We start from the raw sequence: 11,903 nt of genomic DNA, 5'->3' as shown, positions 1-11,903 counted from the left end.
TGGGGTCAGGTTGTGGTGTCCTAACAGGAACATGGGTCTCGGCCCTGAGATTGTGTCCATGATTCCTAAAGGGGCTTCTATGATTACATCTCATCTGTAATCCATCAGCATTCCAGTATCAAAAAAAAAGGGGGGGGGGGAGGAATTCTCTGTCAAATAAACAAATGGACAAACAAAAAACCAAACAAACCAGAGTCCCCTTTGAAAATAGAGGGGCAGACACAAAGGCACCTATGGCCTGATTCCACGTACAGGAAGCATCCAGAATAGGTGAAGGAAGAGAGAGAAACAGCGCAGGGGTTGCCAGAGCCTGAGCTGGAGGAGAAATGGGCAGGGAGGGCTTTTGGTTCAGGGTCTCATTTGGGCAAGGAGATATCCTGCAGTGATGTTCTGCGGTGTGAGGGCACAACACTGGAAATAAACTCAATGCTCACAATGCGTTCAACTGAAAACAAGTAGTTTTATTTAAAACAAATGATAAACAGCATAGAGGACATGGAAAGCCACTGTAACAGTTAATATGTACCAGAAAGAAAGAACATAGGGGGAGGGGACAACACATTCTGGCAGGGCATCAGGGTCAGGGGCTAGAACTAACGGTAATTGTACAGGAACCTCTCCCTGCAGGGCTGTGAGCCCTGAATGTGGCTCTGGGAGCCCCACAGGAGAAGGAGTAGGGATGGGGGTTGGGATAGGGGCAGGGACAGGAGCAGGAAGAGATGCAAGAGTAGGAACAGGGACAGGAGACAGGAGGAGGACAGGGTCAGCAGTAGTGGCTAGTGCAGGATCCAGGGCAGAAGCTGGGCCAGAGACAAGAACAGAATCGCAGGCAGGAGCAAGGGGTAGGAGCTGGGGCAGGATCTGGGTCTGGGGCAGGAACAGGGGCATGGGCAGGTGCAGGGGAAGGGTCAGGGACAGGGGCAGGGGAAGGGGCAGGATCATGGGAGGATCTGGGTCAGGGGTAAAAACAGGAGCACAAGCAGGGGCAGGGGAAGTGGGAACAGCTCTGGCAGGGGCAGCAGCAGGGAAAAGGGGAGTGTCTGGAGCAGGGGCTGGGACAGGAGGAGCAGCAGCAGGGGCGGGTGCAGTGGCAGGTGCCTGCTCTTCCTCAACAGCATCAGCCTCTCTGGGGGCAGGTACCAGGTCACCTGCTGGCTCCTGGTCTCCTGCTGACGTCACTGCAGGCACCGTCCCCCACTCCTGAGCTGCTGAAGTTGCAGTTGGCTCTAGCTCCTCAGCTGGAGCAGCTGCAAGAGAAGAAATCTCACCCTCATGCCTGCCTCTCCCTGTGACTTTGCAGAGACAGAGCACTGCCCAGGGCCTCCCAGAGAAGCTGCAGCCAGGAGGGAACCCTCACTGGGAAGTCTCCTTGACTGCAGTCCACCCCCTAGATGCTCTGAGCCCAGCCATTGATCCTGGCCCCAGAATAGACTCTGGTGACTCCTCCCTGTGGGGCTCAGCACTGACCCATCCCTACACACCCACAGGCATCTAGTCCCAACCTTCTCACCCTTGGGCTCAGCCTCCAGGTCCAGGGCCACAGTCCACTGTAGTACATCCAGGCACAGTGGCCGGGTGGTTGTTGGAGGCCTTTCCAGGACTGGGGACTCCTGAGTTGGGAGGAGTGTGTGTCCACAAGCCTCCTCTCATAATCTGTGGCCTTCTGCAAAGACAGGCACCAGTATCTGGCCTGGATGCATCACAGTCCTGCCCGGCCTTCCCCACCATCCTCCTGCCCAGTCTGCCTGCTGGTCCCAGATCAGACACAGATCTGTGCATGCACAGCCCTGCACCCAGGACAGTGACCCATCCCTGTAGAGCTCTCGGGAAAACCCTGGACAGAAGGGCACAGTGCCCACACACCACATTTTACCTAACCAGCCTGGACCTAGGGTGTGAACATGAACCCCCCAGCAGGCATCTGACCCCTCATCAGCCTGCTCCTGCTCATGGCCTCCCTACCCTACATGAGGCTTCTTTCCACACACACAATTACACACACACACATGGAGGGGACCTGGGGTTGCACAGGTTGATCAGAGCATGTGGGGCTGGGTGGCTGCCTCTGGGCCTCCCTGGGTCACCTTTGGTCCTTCCAGCCAAATGGCCAGAGGTGACTGGGAGCCCTGACGTGACATCCCCAGCAAAGGGAAGTGTTGGCAGGGCTGGCTTTCCTCTGCTTCCAGCCTCCAGACTTTGGGATGCAACATGAGAACATGTTGTTCCTTCAAGGCTCTTCAATGAAATGAGCTGGGCAGGGGTCTGTCTCTGGAATGTGGGTGCCAGGTTACCTGGATTCCAAGTTCTGTTGGGTTCTGTTGTCAGGGAAGTGAGGTCACCACTGCCTGAGGTCTGCTTACCAGACTTCCTCCTCACACCAGAGCCCCCAAGTGCTCTATGCTCTACCCCTTCCCCAGGTGCTCTATGCTCACCCTCTACCCATGCCCTGTCCATACAGTGACACCTACCCACACAGTCCACCCACAGCCCCTGTGGATCCTGGATGCAGATGGCGTTTCTTCTGTGAAGACACAGAGCTGGGCTCAGACTGAGTCCCTGCTTGTGCACAGGGCAGTGACCCTGGACAGACCTCGTGCCTCTCAGGGCCTCCCCAGGCTCCCCATCTGCACTGTGGGGTCTTCTGGCTTCTACTTCTAGGGATGCCATCAGGGGTAGGATCACCACATATGTTCTCTACCTGCCATCACAGGAGACTGGTACACACACGTTGCAATGCAAGGATGATTGGGGGGCTAGGCGGGACATAGAACACAGTTTAGAGGGGCTGGATCTGCTCTGGGGTGCAGGCAAAGCCACCCTCCTCCTGCCTGTCTCTCCCAGCCCCTGTGGGAAGGTTGCAGTGAACCAATTCAGACCCTGTTCTCTCACGACACAGATTTTTTTGTGTGGTTAACTGGAATGAATTCAGCTGGCCTTTTTATCTTTGTGCATCATGATCATTAGGAGTGGAGGACCTCTGAGTAAGATACTCAAAGATCCCTAGGAATAGAGACATTATAATATTTTTCTGATATTAAAGTTACTGAAAGAACTATCTTTTAAAAATTGTTTCAGGCTCTGGTATGTTCAGAGTGTGCTATAAGACAGGTCTGAAATAGTATTTAAAAACGCTCAACTCAGCCTCCTGTACAAAGTAAGACAATGCTTATAAACATTGCTAAACTATTCCCTTACCCATGAATACTTACTTCCCAAACATCATAGTGATGTGGGAACAGAAGGCAAGCTGAGGACAAAGCAGAAGCTGACACCCTGCGACACCCCTGTCTCCCTCCGCTGAGTGGGACTTTGTGCCATTCTTCCAGGAATCTCCCAACTACCTTAATGTTAATACTTTGCTAGCGGGGACAACAATCTTAACCTGACAGAGGCAAATCCTCTGGTATCCTGTGGATCTTCTTTAGCATATGAAAGTTCTATTGAAACTTTCCCCAACCCCTTAGTCTATAATCAGCTGCCTGCCAGAACCCACATGTGGCAGCTCTTTAGGCCCAGGAGTTCCATCCTTGTGCTTTAATAAACCAACATCTTGCACCGAAGATGTCTCAAGAATTATTTCTTGGTCATTGGCTCCGGCCCCACCCCCACTGAACCTCACTTATTTGGCACCCGAACATGGGGTTTTGAGTCTTTACATCTGGACTCTGAGCTTTGGTGCAAATTTGGTTAGTACTTTCTCTCCTCTTCCTTTACTCTCATTTCAGGGGCTTTTCAAGGAGTATGGTCTTACTGGAACACTTTCATGTCCGTTACTCAAGCTGTAATCCTCTAGCCCATGGCTACTTTATGGGGAGGAGAATGTCTGCCTTTTGGCAGGAAGTGAGTACCCTGGCCAGAATGGTAATAAGACCCAGAAACCTGAAGTCCTCTCTTTATTCCTGTTCTTATACAAAGTTGTCTGTCTTGGGCACAGGATAGCCACCCATCACCAGGATGGATGCTAATCTTAAGACTCCAATGTGAAGTTTCCTCCTGATTGATCTAATGTGATCCCCTCCTCACTCCTGGTCTAGATGCTTCTGGCCAAAGGACCTACGCTAGGAGCTGGCCAAAACCAGTATACATTTGAATTAAAACCCAACCAGGGACCATTTCTTAGAGAAGTTGGCTGTCATGACCACGTGTGTTGGATTGTCACATAGACCATGATGGATTTCAGTCTTTACTGTTTCTTATCAGTATCCTGCACTAACTGCTTAAAGCTACAAATTCTGTAATTTCCCCTTGTAAAACTTTTATAGTATTTTCCATGGGTTAAAATGGCTGGGCAGTATGCAACCCTCAGGGCAGATGATGGCACGGTGTGGCACGGTATTTCAGTCCATTTATCAGGCACCTAACTGTTGCTTAGGACACCAGCATCCCTCCAGGGCCTTCTATGTATGGCAGGAATGCCTTCATGGGAAGGCACGATTGTGACCAATAGCAATGTCTTGCTTGAGGGATGCCTGCAGTCACTTTTGACACATGGGAACCTCTGATATATCCTGCATGGGACGCCAGCCAGAAGTCAGATGGAGGGGGGATCTGGTAATGGAACCTCTTTACCTTTTTGGGAGCATGACCTCAGTAGGCTTATTCAGTTCCCAAGGACTCTACCTTGGAGTGCCTTTTAACCCACTGGAAACAAATTGTGTTGCAAAACTTAGGAAATGACTGAGCTCCTGTAACACTGCATGGCCTCAGTGGGATCTATGTGTTAGATCTCCTCAGCAGAGGTAGGGCAAATAGACCTAGGGTACCTTCATTGCTCTACACCAAGACCCCAGCTTAAGGGCCTCTTGCAGAATGCATTTGCCCAAATATGTCTGGCTAGTAAACCCCCTCCTGACATATTGGATGATAATTATCTAAATAAGCCTCCTCCTGGTAAACCCAAGTTGTGGGGGGATACAAAGACCATTCCTAGCAAAGGGGACTCTGACTTTCTCTCTCTCCATTCCTCCTAATAGATGTGGGGGCTTTCTCCTCACTCATTTCCTGGGTTAATGGCTATAACTGGAGCCAAATGTTGTTAGTCTCCCTTGGGATGGGGACTTCAAGGAATATTTCCAAGCAGCTGACAAAACTCCCTTTGTTTCAGGGAAGTTCCCTGTCTTCTCTGGTCCCACGTGGACTGCCTAACTCCTCCCCCCTTGTTGGCAGGAAAACACGGCATCTGCTCCTCTGTTGTTGCTGTTGAGCTCTAAAACCAGGAACCCTTTCTTTGCCTTCTGGTAGCACTTTGTTTCTTCGGTCTCCCCCTTCTCCTGTTTCTGCACCAACTTGGGTGCAGCCTACAAAACTGGCCTCTAGATCATCCTCGGTGCTTCCTGCACCATGGCTCCTCCTCTCTTCATTGTCAAGGAGCAAGAAGTGCATACCCTGGACCCAATACCTCCCACTCCAGATTTACCTACCTGTATTTCAGGTAAAAATTGAAAATGGGGTGGGCCCAGGTGGAACGTAAATCCATATTTGAACTATGTTAAGTGTTGGTTTAATTAAGTGTCTTTAAAGTTATCAGCACTAAATGTAAAATTTATTCTATTGAGGTTTGCTGAAGGTCGAATTAGCTCATATTATCTCTGTTGCAGTTTGTTAACAAAAAGATGACTAAACTGATGGTTAATTGTCTGTCTCAGAGTTTTCATGGGTAATTGTTAAGATAGCTTTCTAAGTCTTTGGTAACCTGAAACTTTACAGTTTTGCTTAGATGATAAATGGAATTAAGGGAGATAAGAGATTTGAAAGAGCAGTGTTCATGCTGATGTAATGCTTCATGCCCAGTGTGTGAGGGTTTGAGGCTTGGACTTGGAAACACTGATGTTCAGGGTGGATGCTGTCCGAGTTTCCTGCACACACAGTCACTTGGCTGGTCTGTCTAAATGGATCTGCCCCTGCCTTTTGAAGAAAAGCTTGAAAGTGGCTTAAAACCCTAGGGCACTGGAGGAATGATCTGGAAGGGACACCTGGTGGGCCAGTGTAGAAACCAAGAAACCAAGGGAATTCCAGAGCTAATTATAAACATGTTTCTGAGACTGGAGTTTGCTTCTCTGTGAGTAGCATTGCGCTGGAGTGGAAAGCAGTCTCTGGGTCTTAGGAGTCACCACGTCAGCAGGTGTGAGCCTGGCAGGGGAGTCAGATCAGATGGCTTCAAGATGGTGATGCCATGGCAGTGTCCCATCGCTCTTGATGCACAGACCAGCTTGCTCCCTGGATAGGGCTCTGCTCCCTGGCTAGCCCTCTTGCTGCAGATGTGATATGAAAGCTGATTCATTTTCTCTGGCCCCCATATCAGCAGGGGGGCTTGGTGGGGAGCAACCCACAGGCAACATTATGGATTCTTGCCCAGTGTGCCCCTTGCTTCCTCCAATGAGACACTGCAGGTGTCCTCTGCCTGGTGTCTCTGAATTCAGCCAGCAGAAGCACTTCATCCAGAGCCACACCCCTGAGAAATCCTCCTCTTCCTGTGCTTTGTGGAAGAGGCCAGTATTCATTTGGAACTGAAATCCCAGCTCCTGCCATCATGTTCCAAGTCCACATGCTACACCAGTCTCCTTGAAGCTCTAGTTCCACATGGGGCTTGACGTGCGAGACTGAGACCAAACCTGGGTGGCCCACTGCTGCTGCTGCTGCTGGTGGTAACTTCCTGAAAACTGTGCAGCAAAGCCTGGTTTGTGATAACATCCCAGAAAAGGGGGACAGGTGCACTATTCTGGCCCAGCACAGGAGGATGCCAGATGTCAATCAGAGGTAGCTGGTGCAGGGAGGAGAGATGTCTGTTTCCCAGACATCCCTTCCTTGACCGGAGGGAGATTTAGACCCTGGGATACTTCTTTCTCAGTTTTCTCGATGAGCACATCAGGAAAGGGGAGGACGTGTGTGTGCTCACCTGGAATCGAGGAAGGTGTCTGGTTTCAGGTTTCACGTGCAAGTGGATTCCTTTTGGGGCTCATTTTCCTGATGGTCTTCAGGGTGTAGTAGGGGGACCTCTTGTTCCAGGCATCCTGGCTGTGCAAGAAGTCTAGTCACCTTTTCTGCCAGTCCTCTGGTCTAGGAGTTGGAGGAAGTCAGTTGTGAAAACATCCAAGTAGGCCTTCATTTCTTCCTCTGCTGAAAGAGACTGGTGACTGTGATAATTTCTCTGGAAATAGAAAGGAGGAGACAGGGTTAGGTGCTGAAGGTGAGTGGCAGCGGGGCTTGCTATTCACATAGGGACCAGGTGGGACTTTACTAGGACAGTGATACATGAGTCAACTTCTAAAGAAGGTGAGTGATATCACTTCAATACCCTTCTAAATGGAAAGGAAAGCATATGCAAAGGCCCTGGGGCAGAGCGATACCATGTATTTCCAGAAGCAGCAGGAAGGCCCTGTGGCCACAGGAGGCAGTTTAGGACATGGCCTCAGGGAGGTGACAGTAGGGTGACAGAAAGCCATTGCAGAGCTGTGACCCCACAGGACTCTGTTTCCCTGGGCCATCCTGGCTACAGTGTTGAGAACGGATGACAGAGCATTGAGGATGGACAATGGAGGTCAGTGATGAAGCTTTTCCAGGAACTCAGGCAAGAGATGGGCTGCAGTGTGGGTCAGACAGATGGCCTTGGAAGGAGGGGTTAGTTCTATTCTGGGTATCTATCAAAGATGGAGCTCACAGGATTTGGCAATGGGTTTGATATTGGGAATGAGAGAAAGGAGGAACTGAGGTAACTCCCAGCTCTTGTGCATTGTCCCAAGTGAGGTGAAGGAGGAGGTTTCTGAGGGTAGGAGGTAGTCCATGTTCCACCTGCTGAGGAGAGTGTCTTTCACAGTGGATCTGCTGATATTTGTGTCCAGGAGAACTTTGAACTTGTACCCCCTTAGCAACTTTCAAGTATAAGTCTCCCCACTTTTCTCAAAGTCATGGTAAGACAGAGTTGGCTTCTTGGAAATAAATATGTTATTACCCAGCTCCAGTAGGAGGAAGAAACCTGAAGAGGATTTCCCTCTTACAAAAGTGAAAATGTGAGCATCATGTTCAGCATCTGTTTTGTGAGGAACCACTACAGAGACAGTGTGTGCCCCGACCTGCCCTTCCTGGGCACTGCTCTCCATGTCCAGCCACCAGCACTTTGAATTGTGTCTGTGAGAATCTGTCGCTTTATCTCCAATTATTTTGGGCACCCATTAGGATGTTGTGTTCTGAGGCCTAAGAAAAGTCAAAGAGAAGGAACTTTTGGTGTCTGAGCATGCTCACTCATTTTTCTGTAGAAATGAATGGTAATTCTTTTTTCAGTTTACACCATTTCTGCTGTGAAAGTTTTCCTAGCAACAGGTTACTTTCAAATAGCAGGGGACCCTGTACCCCATCCTGCAGGGCTAGCTTTAGTCTCCATGTTTCACAGAACTTTTCATGACTTGCAGATTTTATCACTCAAACATGGCACCTTGGACCACCTTCACCACTTTCCCCCCTTCCCAGAATCTGGCAACCACCAATCTGTTCTCAGTATGTATGTGTTCAGTACTTTTGGGTTTCCATGTGCACAAGGTCCTCTTGTGTGCACACTCTTGACCACACCTGGTGTCTTTCTCTGGGATGATTTCTGTTCCAACAGTTGTGAGGTGATAGCTGATTGTGGTTTTGACTTATGTTTCCCTGATGACAGTTAGTGATGTTGAACAACTTTTTCTGTGTCTGTTGGCCACCTGTATGCCATCTTTGGAAAGTAACTATTCACATATTCTCCCCAGTTTTTATTCAGTTTTTGTTTGGTTTGGAAGGAGTGTTTTGTATATTTTGGATATTAGCCTCATCTCATACATATGATGTGTGGTTATTTTTTCTCATTGGGTAGGTTGCCTTTCAAGGGTTTTATGGTTTCTTTGGTCATGAAGAAATTTCAGTTTGATGTCATTCCACTCATTTATTTTTGCTTTTGTTGCCTTTGCTTTTGGTGTCTGATGTAAAAGACTCTTCCCCAAAACCAATATGAAGAAACTAACTACCTGCATTTTCTTCTTGGAGGTGTATGGATTCAGTTCTTATATTCAAGTCATTCATCCATTCATAATTTTTATGTGTATTGCAAGAAAGTGATCCAGTCCCATTCTTCCACATTTAGCATCCAGTTTTCCCAGTACCATTCACTGAGAGGACAGTCCTTTCCCCATTGTATATTTTCTGCTGTTGCATCATAAGATAAGACCATGTGTAGGTTAGTTTCTAAGGTTTCTTTCTTTCTTTCCTCTTCCTCCCTCCCTCCCTCCCTCCTTCCCTCCCTCCCTCCCTCCCTCCCTCTTTTCTCTCTCTCTCTCTTTCTCTCTTTCAGGTCTTACAGTTTATTTGTTTGGAAAATATTTTCCTTTCAGAATATATTCAGTGTGGACTTCATTGGTGACATGTTTATACTCTTTGTTAGGACTTTCCTCTGACATCTGTGTTTTTGTAAACGAGTAGCTGGCTCTATAGCTTTCAACAGGTTGAACATTTGGGCACAACTACTTAAGTAGTATTATATCCTTCCATCAGATACCAGATTGTGGTGGATTGTCTTCCTATGGGATGTTCTGAGTTGTGATAATGGATATCTATATTTCCTTTTCTGTGGTAGGTTTATTAAAGTGAATTTAATTTCTCTTAAGAATGTGGAAAACTGGACAGCCACATGCATAAAAATGAAATTGGATCATTTCCTTACACCACACACAAAAATAGACTCAAAATGGATGAAGGACTTCAATGTGCGAAAGGAATCCATCAAAATCCTTGAGGCGAACACAGGCAGCAACCTCTTCAACCTCAGCCGCAGCAACATCTTCCTAGAAACAACGCCAAAGGCAAGGGAAGCAAGGGCAAAAATAAACTATTGGGATTTCATCAAGATCAAAAGCTTTTGAACAGCAAAGGAAACAGTTAACAAAATCAAAAGACAACTGACAGACTGGGAGAAGATATTTGCAAACGACATATCAGATAAAGGACTAGTGTCCAGAATCTATAAAGAACTTAGCAAACTCAACACCCAAAGAACAAATAATCCAATCAAGAAATGGGCAGAGGACATGAACAGACATTTTTGAAAAGAAGACATCCAGATGGCCAACAGACACATGAAAAAGTGCTCCATATCACTCGGCATCAGGGAAATACAAATCAAAACCACAATGAGATATCACCTCACACCAGTCAGAATGGCTAAAATCAACAAGTCAGGAAATGACAGATGCTGGCGAGGATGCGGAGAAAAGGGGAACCCTCCTACACTGTTGGTGGGAATGCAATCTGGTGCAGCCACTCTGGAAAACAGCATGGAGGTTCCTCAAAATGTTGAAAATAGTACTGCCCTATGACCCAGCAATTGCACTATTGGGTAGTTACCCTAAAGATACAAACGTAGTGATCCAAAGGGGCACGTGCACCCGAATGTTTATAGCAGCAATGTCCACAATAGCCAAACTATGGAAAGAACCTAGATGTTCATCAACAGATGAATGGATCAAGAAGACGTGGTATATATACACAATGGAATACTATGCAGCCATCAAAAGAAATGAAATCTTGCCATTTGCGACAACATGGATGGAACTAGAGCGTATCATGCTTAGCGAAATAAGTCAAGCAGAGAAAGATAATTATCATATGATCTCCCTGATATGAGGAAGTGGTGATGCAACATGGGGGCTTAAGTGGGTAGGAGAAGAATCAATGAAACAAGATGGGATTGGGAGGGAGACAAACCATAAGTGACTCTTAATCTCACAAAACAAACTGAGGGTTGCTGGGGGGAGGGGGTTTGGGAGAAGGGGGTGGGATTATGGACATTGGGGAGGGTATGTGCTTTGGTGAGTGCTGTGAAGTGTGTAAACCTGGTGATTCACAGACCTGTACCCCTGGGGACAAAAATATATGTTTATAAAAAATAAAAAATTAAAAAAAAATAAAAAAAATAAAAAATTAAAAAAAATTATATCATACCTTCATATTTCTTTACTTTCTTCCATATTTTGAGTAATCCTTTACCATAAGTATCCATAAGTGGGGTTCCTGGTAGGTGGGAAAGGGTTAAGTCAGCTGCTTTGGGTCACTCAAACAAGGCACATTCCCAAGAAAAGGCTGTTTTTTTGTTTTTGTTTTTGTTTTTGTTTTTTGTTTTTTGTTTTTTGTTTTTTTGTTTTTTGTGACTGGCTCTTGACAGGCTGATGGAAACTGAGCTCTTGGAATATTCTCACTGATGAGTGTTTTGCATGTCTGGGATCTTGAGCCAGGCGGTAAATGTTTTTCTAGATAGTTTACACCAGCAATGTGATTTATAGCAAACACCTGATTTTTCCCCCGTGGGTGCTTATTAGTAAGGGAGGTCCATTATGCAGACACTGTATGACTATGTCACTGACCCCCCTCCATAAAAACCCTGGGCAACCAGGCTCAGGGGAGCTTCCCTCATTGACCACAATTTGCACTTGTCACACATCATTGCTGAATGAGTATCCCATGTGACTCCTCTAGGAGGGGACTCTTAGAGGCCCCTGCCTGCCTTTCTCCAGGCTTTGTCCCATGTACCTTTTCCCTTGGAGATTTTACTCTCTCTTTTTTGCTGCAATAAATGGCAACTGTGAATACAACAACTTCTGGATCCTCTGGGTCCTTCTAGGGACCATGAAGCTTGAGGGTGCTCTTGGAGACCCTGGCACCTGGCCTGAGTTGGCATTCAGGTGCAGATAACAGGAACTCCTCTAGCTAGTTTAAGTGAAGTTTTTATTATGTGTTCTGTGGCTTCCAAAATTGTTGGAATGGGTGTAAAAGTAAATGGGGCTTCTAAAAACAACTTCTAGTTCCAGGAGTCAGTTCTGCTGGAATCAGAAACCCCCAAACCAACAAGCTGCTTGTGATAAAACCCTGTGGCCTTAGCTATGCCAGCA

The 11,903-nt window shown here is 47.3% G+C and overlaps 1 long non-coding RNA gene across 1 annotated transcript; it reads right to left on the bottom strand.

Annotated features, from left to right (window-relative positions):
* Positions 1–931: 931 nt before the first annotated feature.
* Positions 932–2,210, bottom strand: LOC309863287. The gene is made up of 3 exons (XR_014310970.1): positions 2,085–2,210; positions 1,511–1,663; positions 932–1,247 (listed from the first exon to the last, which is right to left on the bottom strand). It is a non-coding gene; the product is annotated as an uncharacterized lncRNA (long non-coding RNA).
* Positions 2,211–11,903: the final 9,693 nt, after the last annotated feature.

The sequence above is a fragment of the Mustela nivalis genome (assembly GCF_964662115.1).
Source record: "Mustela nivalis genome assembly, chromosome: 4".
NCBI classification, from domain to species: domain Eukaryota; kingdom Metazoa; phylum Chordata; class Mammalia; order Carnivora; family Mustelidae; genus Mustela; species Mustela nivalis.
The sequence above is the reverse complement of the archived record's forward strand: the minus strand, read 5'-3'. Positions and strand labels throughout refer to the sequence as shown.